Consider the following 10,488-nt stretch of genomic DNA (forward strand, 5'->3'; position numbering starts at 1 on the left):
AGGACTTCCCAATTCCTGTTTCGAATTTGCTCTTGGATCTCTGGATATTCGTCTTCTTTCAGATCGAATTTAACTTCCAGGATCACTGACTTTAGACCCATTATTTTGTAGTAATGTTCTGAATGTTCTTTGGTTAAGAACTTCCCTTGATTCCAAAGTGGTTTTGGAATACTTTCTTTCTTGCCTCTTGGAGTTGGTTGTTTTCCTTTAGGAGCCATGATCTTAGTGGGTATGGTTTAGTGATCACGGATAAACACACCAAACTTAGAGGTTGCTTGTCCTCAAGCAAAAGAAGGAAAAAAAGATGGATAGAAGGAGAGCAAGTATCGAATGGTGGATGAGAGGAGGGAGGCCGAATGTGGATTTAAAGCGAGGGGGTGGGTTTTTCGAAAATTTTGAAGAAAGATAAGATAGAAGATATGATTTGTAAAAGATAAATATGATAGAAAAAAGATATAATTTAAAATTAAAAAGTTGTGAAAGATATTTGAAAAAGATAAATCTGAATTTTTATTTTGAAAAAGATTTGAGATGAATTTGAAAAGATAATTGAGTTTTGAAAAAAATTTGAAAAGAGGTTGGATGGGATTTGAAAAAGGATTTGTGTTTATGAATTAAGATACATTTGATATTTTTAAAAAGGGATTTTAGAAATTAGGATTAAAATTTTTGGAATTGAAGGATGAGAGTTTGTAACATGTTTATGCAAGAAATCATGACTTGAAATATGAAAATTGAAAAAGAGGTGAAGTAAAAACGAATTTACCTCCTCCCCACGATCCCGGCGTTAAACGGCCAAACGCTGCATGTTTTGGGCGATTAACGCCCATTTGCAGCTTCTCCTGCGCATTCAACGCCCAGCTGTTGCTTCTAGCTGGCGTTGAACGCCAGGAACTCCTTTGTCACTGGGCGTTTTTCTAAACGCCCAGGACGCTATAAATCTGGTGTTAAACGCCTAGAAGGTGCTTCTTTCTGGCATTCAACGCCCAGAAGATGCTTCTTTCTGGCGTTTAACACCCAGATGGCTATCCTTATTGGCGTTGAACGCCCAGTAGATGCTTCTTTTGGGCGTCAACGCCCAAAACAGCTCTTACTGTCTTTTTCGCACTAGTGAGCTTCTTTTTTGGTATTTTATCCTGCGAATCCTTCTGTAAGTTTGTGAACTCAAGCAATTGCTATTTTACTTTGAAGATAATTGACATAAACCTGTAAAAATCAATTAATTAACAAATAAGCTTTGTAAATGGTTGGGTTGCCTCCCAGCAAGCGCTTCTTTATTGTCTTTAGCTGGACTATTACTGAGCTTTAATCAAGTCTCAATTTTGAGCATTCTTGCTCAAAATTGCTTTCAAGATAATGTTTAACTCTCTGTCCATTAACAATGAACTTTTTGTTAGAATCATTATCCTGAATCTCCACATATCCATAGGGTGACACACTTGTAATCACATATGGACCTCTCCACCGGGATTTCAATTTTTCGGGGAACAATCTAAGCCTAGAATTAAACAGTAGAACTTTCTGTACTGGCTGAAAGACTCTGGATGACAACTTCTTATCATGCCATCTTTTTGCTTTCTCTTTGTAAATTTTTGCATTTTTGAAGGCATTGAGTCTGAATTTCTCTAGCTCATTTAACTGCAGCAATCATTTTTCTCTAGCTAACTTGGCATCAAGGTTTAGGAATCTGGTTGCCCAATAGGCCTTATGTTCTAGTTCCACTGGCGAGTGACAGGCTTTTCCGTACACAAGCTGGTATGGAGAAGTTCCTATAGGAGTCTTGAATGCTGTTCTGTATGCCCACAGAGCATCATCCAAGCTTCTTAGCCAATCTCTTCTACGGTTAATCATAGTCCGTTCCAAGATTCTTTTAAGTTCTCTATTAGAGACTTCAGCTTGTCCATTTTTCTGTGGATGATATGGAGTAGCTACCCTGTGGCTAACTCCATATCGAACCAAAGCAGAGTAAAGCTATTTATTGCAGAAATGAGTGCCCCCATCACTGATTAGTACTCTAGGGATACCAAATCTGCTGAAGATGTATTTTTGAAGGAATTTCAGCACTGTCTTAGTATCGTTAGTGGGTGTTGCAATAGCTTCCACCCATTTGGATATATAATCTACTGCCACCAGAACATAAGTATTTTATTATGATGGTGGGAAAGGCCCCACGAAGTCAATACCCCATACATCAAACAACTCAATCTCCAAGATCCCTTGTTGAGGCACGGCATAACTGTGAGGATGATTGCCATATCTTTGGCAACTGTCACAATTAAGTACAAACACTCGGGAGTCTTTATAGAGAGTAGGCTAGTAGAAGCCACATTGGAGGACTCTTGTGGCTGTTCGCTCACTTCCAAAATATCCTCCATACTGTGATCCATGGCAGTGCTAGAGGATCTTCTGTGCTTCTTCTTTAGGCACACATCTATGGATTACTCCGTCTGCATATCTCTTGAAGAGATATGGTTCATCCCAAAGATAGTATTTTGCATCCGTTATCAATTTCTTTGATTGCTGCCTACTGTACTCTTTGGGTATGAATCTCACTGCCTTATAGTTTGCAATATCTGCGAACCATGGCACTTCCTGGATGGCTGGTGCACAAAATTGTGATAATCAACAATGGCTCCAAAGACTTGGTAGCGCTCTCAAACGTGAATCACACTTTGTTACAACTCTGCATAACTAACTAGCAAGTGTACTGGGTCGTCCAAGTAATACCTTACGTGAGTAAGGGTCGATCCCACAGAGATTGTTGGTATGAAGCAAGCTATGGTCATCTTATAAATCCCAGTCAGGCGGATTCAATTGTATTAAGAAATTATAGTAAAGAAAAATAAATAAAATAGGATAGAGTTACTCATGTAATTCAATGGTGGGGATTTCAGATAAGTATATGGAGGTGCTGTGTTCTTTCCGAATCTCTGCTTTCCTACTGCTTTTATCCAATCTTTGTCACTCCTTTCTATGGCAAGCTGTATGTAGCGCATCACCATTGTCAATGGCTACATCACATCCTCTCAGTGAAAAAGGTCCAAATGCTCTGTCACGGCACGACTAATCATCTTTCGGTTCTCGATCATGTTGAAATAGAATCCATTGATTCTTTTGCGTTTGTCATCACGCCCAACAATCACGAGTTTGAAGCTCGTCACAGTCATTCAATCCCAGAATCCTACTCGGAATACCACAGACAAGGTTTAGACTTTCCAGATTCTTATAAATGCCGCCATCAATTCTAGCTTATACTACGAAGCCTCTGAACTCACGAAATGAAAGGCTTGGTTGTCAGGCGAGGGGCAACCATGCGTCGTGTATCAGGAATCCAAGAGATACGCATCCTAGCTCTCGCTTGTAGAACGGAAGTGGTTGTCAGGCACGTGTTCATGAGGATGGATGATGATGAGTGTCACGGATCATCACATCCATTAGGTTGAAGTACGAATGGTATCTTAGAATAGGAATAAATTGAATTGAATAGAAAATAGTAGTAATTACATTAAAACTTGAGGTACAGGAGCTCCACACCCTTAATTTATGGTGTGTAGAAACTCCACCGTTGAAAATACATAAGTGATGAAGGTCCAGGGATGGTTGAATGGCCAGCCCCCAATGTCTAAGATCGCATAAACTGATCAAAGATGTCTAATACAATAGTAAACTATCCTATTTATACTAGACTAGCTACTAGGGTTTACAGAAGTAAGTAATTGATGCATAAATCCACTTCCGAGGCCCACTTGGTGTGTGTTTGGGCTGAGCTTGATCTTTACACGAGCTGAGGCTTCTTTTGAAGTTGAACGCCAAGTTGTAACGTGTTTTTGGCGTTCAACTCTGGTTCGTGACGTGTTTCTGGCGTTTGACTCCTGAATGCAGCATGGAACTGGCGTTGAGCGCCAGTTTACATCATCAAACCTCGAATAAAGTATGAAATATTATATATTGTTGGAAAGCTATGGATGTCTACTTTCCAACGCCATTGAGAGCGCGCCATTTAGAGTTCTGTAGCTCCAGAAAATTTATTTCGAGTGCAGGGAGGTCAGATTCCAACAGCATCAGCAGTCCTTTGTCAGCCTTCTATCAGAGTTTTGCTCAGGTCCCTTAATTTCAGCCAGAAAATACCTGAAATCACAAAAAAACACACAAAATCATAGTAAAGTCCAGAAATTTGAATTTAGCATAAAAACTAATGAAAAAATTGATGAGCGGATAATTTATACGCTTTTTGGCATTGTTTTAGTATGTTTTTAGTATGTTTTAGTTAGTTTTTATTATATTTTTATTAGTTTTTAGTTAAAATTCACTTTTCTGGACTTTACTACGATTTTGTGTGTTTTTTTGTGATTTCAGGTATTTTCTGGCTGAAATTGAGGGACCTGAGCAAAAATCTGATTCAGAGGCTGAAAAGGACTGCAGATGCTATTGGATTCTGACCTCCCTGCACTCGAAGTGGATTTTCTGGAGCTACAGAAGCCCAATTGGCACGCTCTCAACTGTGTTGAAAAGCAGACATCCTGGGCTTTCCAAAAATGTATAATAGTTCATACTTTTCCCGTGATTTGATGGCCCAAATCGGCGTTCCAAATCAGCTCAAAACTGCCCGGCGTTAAACGCCGGAATTGGCACAAGAATGGGAGTTAAACGCCCAAACTGGCACAAAAGCTGGCGTTTAACTCCAAGAAAAGTCTCTACACATGAAAGCTTCAATGCTCAGCCCAAGCACACACCAAGTGGGCCCAGAAGTGGATTTTTATGTCATTTACTCATTTCTGTAAACCCTAGGCTACTAGTTCTCTACAAATAGGACCTTTTGCTATTGTATTTTCATCTTGGTTCTTCTGGTTCCCTCTCTGGGGCTAAAACCAATTATCACCATTATCACTTATGTATTTTCAACGGTGAAGTTTCTACACACCATAGATTAAGGTGTGGAGCTCTGCTGTACCTCGAGTATTAATGCAATTACTATTGCTCTTCTATTCAATTCAGCCTATTCTTGTTCTAAGATATTCATTCGCACCCAAGAACATGATGAACGTGATGATTATGTGACGCTCATCATCATTCTCACTTATGAACGCGTGCCTGACAACCACCTCCGTTCTACAAGCAAACAAGGCTTGAATGTTTATCTCTTGGATTCCTTAATCAGAATCTTCGTGGTATAAGCTAGAATTGATGGCGGCATTCAAGAGAATCCGGAAGGTCTAAACCTTGTCTGTGGTATTCTGAGTAGGATTCAAGGATTGAATGACTGTGACGAGCTTCAAACTCCTGAAGGCTGGGCGTTAGTGACAGACGCAAAAGAATCACTGGATTCTATTCCAACCTGATTGAGAACCAACAGATGATTAGCCGTGCTGTGACAGAGCACGTTGAACATTTTCACTAAGAGGACGAGACTGTAGCCACTGACAACGGTGATGCCCAACATACAGCTTTCCATGGAAAGGAGTAAGAAGGATTGGATGAAGACAGTAGGAAAGCAGAGAGACGGAAGGGACAAAGCATCTCCATACGCTTATCTGAAATTCTCACCAATGAATTACATAAGCATCTCTATCTTTATTTTATGCTTTATTCATAAATCATCCATAACCATTTGAATCTGCCTGACTGAGATTTACAAAATGACCATAGCTTGCTTCATACCAACAATCTCCGTGGGATCGACCCTTACTCGCGTAAGGTTTATTACTTGGACGACCCAGTGCACTTGCTGGTTAGTTGTGTGAAGTTGTGATAAAGTGTTGAGATTGCAATTGAGCGTACCATGTTGATGGCGCCATTGATGATCACAATTTCGTGCACCAAACATCCCTAAAAGTAACTAGATCATTCTAAAAACTACCTAAAAACAATGCTAAAAAGCGTATAAATTATCCGCTCATCACAACACCAAACTTAAATTGTTGCTTGTCCCCAAGCAACTGAAAATCAGTTAGGATAAAAAGAAGAGAATATACTATAAATCTCAAAATATCAATGAATATTAATTCTAATTAGATGAGCGGGACTTGTAGCTTTTTGCTTCTGAACAGTTTTGGCATCTCACTTTTTCCTTTGAAGTTCAGAATGATTGGCTTCTCTAGGAACTTAGAATTTTGGATAGTGTTTTTGATTCTCCTAGTTAAATATGTTGATTCTTGAACACAGCTACTTTTATGAGTCTTGGCCGTGGCCCTAAGCACTTTGTTTTCCAGTATTACCACCGGATACATAAATGCCACAGACACATGACTGGGTGAACCTTTTCAGATTGTGACTCAGCTTTGCTAGAGTCCCCAGTTAGAGGTGTCCAGAGCTCTTAAGCACACTCTTTTTGCTTTGAATCACGACTTTAACCACTCAGTCTCAAGCTTTTCACTTGGACCTGCATGCCACAAGCACATGGTTAGGGACAACTTGATTTAGCCGCTTAGGCCTGGATTTTATTTCCTTGGGCCCTCCTATCCATTGATGCTCAAAGCCTTGGATCCTTTTTACCCTTGCCTTTTGGTTTTAAGGGCTATTGGCTTTTTCTACTTGCTTTTTCTTTTTCTTTCTTTTTTTTCGCCAATATTTTTTTCGCAAGCTTTTGTTTTTCACTGCTTTTTCTTGCTTCAAGAATCAATTTCATGATTTTTCAGATCATCAATAACATTTCTCTTTGTTCATCATTCTTTCAAGAGCCAACAACTTTAACATTCATAAACAACAAGATCAAAAATATGCACTGTTCAAGCATTCATTCAGAGAACAAAAAGTATTGTCACCACATCAATATAATTAAACTAAATTCAAGGATAATTTCGAAATTCATGTACTTCTTGTTCTTTTGAATTAGAAACATTTTTCATTTAAGAGAGGTGAAGGATTCATGGAATTATTTATAGCCATAAGACATAGTTACTAAATACTAATGATCGTGAAGTAGAGACACAAAATATAAACAAACATAAAGCATAAAAACAAAAAAAAAAACAGAAAAAAATTAAGAACAAGGAATGAGTCCACCTTAGTGATGGTGGCACTTTCTTCTTGAAGAGCCAATGATGCTTTTTGAGCTCCTTTATGTCTTTTCCTTGCCTTTGTTGCATGATCCCTAGTGATTTTTGTGCTCCTATCCTTAGTTGCTCCCAATAATTATGTGGAGGAACATGTATCCCCTGAGGTATCTCAGGGATTTCTTGATGAGGGAATTCCTCATGCTCGCTTGATGTGCAGTCAAATGCTCTATTTCTGAGCTATGGACTCTTGAGATGAATCTCTCCATCTCCCATGACTCAGAGGTGGAAGCAATTGTCTTCCCTTTTTCTTCTTCTTTTTTTTTTTTTGAGGTTTCTCTGGCCTTAGGTGCCATCAATGGTTATGGAAAAGCAAAAAAGCTATGCTTTTACCACACCAAACTTAGAATGTTGCTCACCCTCGAGCAAAAGACGAAAGAATAGAAGAAAGAGAAAAAGATATGGAGGAGAGGGAGAGAGGTGTGTATTCGGCTATGTAGGGTGGGTTTGGGTGGGGAAGAGATGATGGATGTGAGTGGTGAAGAGGTAATTGAGAAGAGAGATTGAGGTGATTGGTGAAGGGTTTTTGGGGAAGAGAGTTTGAATGTGAAGAAGAGGAGAGAAGGTGAGTTGAGGTAGGTGGGGATCCTGTGGGGTCCACAGATCCTGGGGTGTCAAGGATTTACATCCTTGCACTAATTAGGCGTGTAAAACGCCTTTGCATGCAATTCTGGCGTTTAGACGCCAGATTGATGCTTGTTTTGGGCGTTCAACGCCCATGTGTAGCATGTTTATGGCGTTGAACGCCAGTTCCATGCTTATTTCTGGCGTTCAGCGCCAGCTCTTCCTCAGGGTGTATTCCTGGCATTCAAACGCCAGGATGTTGCTTGCTTCTGGCGTTCAACGCCAGATCCATGCTCTGTTATGGCGTTGAACGCCAGCCAGGTGCTCCTTACTGGCGTTTAAACGCCAGTAAGTCCTTCCTCCAGGGTGTGATTTTTCTTCTGCTGTGTTTGAATTTTTGTATTTTTTTCGTGACTCCACATGATCATGAACCTAATAAAACATAAAATAACAATAAAATAAAAATAGAATTAGATAAATAAAAATTGGGTTGCCTCCCAATAAGCACTCTTTTAATGTCACTAGCTTGACAGTGGGCTCTCATGGAGCCTCACAGATATTCAGAGCATGATGAGGGCCTCCCAACACCAAACTTTAGAGTTTGAATGTAGGGGCTTCTCAACACCAAACTTAGAGTTTGGTTGTGGCCTCCCAACACCAAACTTAGAGTTTGATTGTGGGGGCTTTGTTTGACTCTGTATTGAGAGAAGCTTTTCATGCTTCCTCTCATTACCAAATAACTTGGCATTTAGCTTCATGATGGCTCCTAGATATTGAGCAACTTGCTCTTCAGTCACATCTTCATCCTCTTCAGAGGAAGAATAGTCTTTAGAGCTCATGAATGGCAGAAGGAGGTTTAATGGAATTTCTTTGGTCTCTATATGAGCCTCAGATTCCTTTAGATCCTTAATAGGGAACTTCTTCTTGCTTGAGAGACGTCCCATGAGGTCTTCCTTATTGGGATTCACGTCCTCTCCTTCCTCTCTAGGTTCGGCCATATTGATTATATCAATGGCCTTGCACTCTCTTTTTGGATTTTCTTCAGTATTGCTTGGGAGAGTACTAGGAGGGGTTTCAGTGATTTTCTTACTCAGCTGGCCCATTTGTGCCTCCAGATTTCTGATGGAGGACCTTGTTTCATTCATGAAACTTAAAGTAGCATTAGACAGATCAGAGACTAAATTTGCAAAGTTAGAGGTATTCTGTTCATAATTCTCTGTCTGTTGCTGAGAAGATGGTGGATAAGGCTTGATATTGCTGAGCCTATTTCTTCCACCATTATTAAAGCCTTGTTGAGGCTTTTGTTGATCCTTCCATGAGAAATTTGGATGATTTCTCCATGATGAATTATAGGTGTTTCCATAAGGTTCACCCATGTAATTTACCTCTGCTATTGCAGGGTTCTCAAGATCATAAGCTTCTTCTTCAGAAGATGCCTCTTTAATACTGTTGGATGCATTTTGCCATCCATTCAGACTTTGAGAAATCATGTTGACTTACTGAGTCAACACTTTGTTCTGAGCCAATATGGCATTCAGAGCATCAATTTCAAGAACTCCCTTCCTTTGAGGCGTCCCATTATTCACGGAATTCCTCTCAGAAGTGTACATGAACTGGTTATTTGCAACCATGTCAATAAGTTCTTGAGCTTCTACAGGCATTTTCTTTAGGTGAATGGATCCACCTGCAGAATGGTCTAATGACATCTTAAAGAACTCAGATAGACCATAATAGAATGTATCTATCATGGTCCATTCTGAAAACATGTCAGAAGGACATCTCTTTGTCATCTCTTTGTATCTTTCCCAAGCTTCATAGAGGAATTCACCATCTTTTTGTTTGAAGGTCTGAACATCCACTCTAAGCTTGCTCAGCTTATGAGGAGGAAAGAACTTGGCCAAGAAGGCTGTGACCAGCTTATCCCAGGAGTCCAGTCTATCTTTAGGTTGAGAATTCAACCATGTTCTAGCTCTGTCTCTTACAGCAAAAGGGAAAAGCATGAGCCTGTAGATTTCAGGATCTACTCCATTAGTCTTAACAGTCTCACAGATCTGCAAGAACTCAGTTAAAAACTGGTAGGGATCTTCTGATGGAAGTCCATGAAACTTGCAGTTCTATTGCATTAGAGCAACTAGTTGAGGTTTCAGCTCAAAATTGTTTGCTCCAATGGCAGGAATTGAGATTCTTCTTCCATCAAATTTGGAAGTAGGTGTAGTATAATCACCAAGCATCCTTCTTGCATTATTGTTGTTGGGTTCGGCTGCCATCTCCCTTTTTTGTTCTAAAATTTTAGCAAGGTTTTCTCTGGATTGTTGTAATTTAGCTTCTCTTAGTTTTCTCTTCAGAGTCCTTTCAGGTTCTGGATCAGCTTCAACAAGAATTCCTTTTTCCTTGTTCCTACCCATATGAAAGAGAAGAGAACAAAAAAAGAAGAGAAGAGGAATCCTCTATGTCACAGTAAAGAGGTTCCTTATTGTTAGTAGAAGAAGAAGGGGAATCCAAACAGAAGGGTAAGGATAGAGGTAGTGATTTGAGATGAAGAGAAGTGTTAGTGAATAAATAAATAAATAGAGGAAGACGAGGGGGAGAGAATTCAAAAATTAATTTTGAAAAAGAGTTAGTGATTTTCGAAAATTATAGGAAGAATTAAAATTTGAAACAATTAATTAATTTAAGAATATTTTTGAAAAAGGGGGAGATATTTTCGAAAATTAGAGAGGGAGAAGTAGTTAGGTGGTTTTGAAAAAGATAAGAAACAAACAAAAAGTCAAACAGTTAGTTGAAAAAGATTTGAAAATCAAATTTGAAAAGATAAGAAGATAAGAAGATAAGATAAGATATTTTGAAATCAAATTTTTTTTTTTGAAAAAGA

General features: G+C 39.2%; 1 non-coding gene across 1 annotated transcript; it reads left to right on the forward strand.

Annotated features, from left to right (window-relative positions):
* Positions 1 to 9,380: 9,380 nt before the first annotated feature.
* On the forward strand, positions 9,381 to 9,484 carry LOC130972745 (small nucleolar RNA R71). Its single transcript, XR_009083908.1, has one exon. It is a non-coding gene; the product is annotated as a small nucleolar RNA R71 (small nucleolar RNA).
* The last annotated feature ends 1,004 nt before the right edge of the window (positions 9,485 to 10,488 follow it).

The sequence above is a fragment of the Arachis stenosperma genome, chromosome 3, assembly GCF_014773155.1.
Source record: "Arachis stenosperma cultivar V10309 chromosome 3, arast.V10309.gnm1.PFL2, whole genome shotgun sequence".
Classification (NCBI taxonomy): Eukaryota; Viridiplantae; Streptophyta; class Magnoliopsida; order Fabales; family Fabaceae; genus Arachis; species Arachis stenosperma.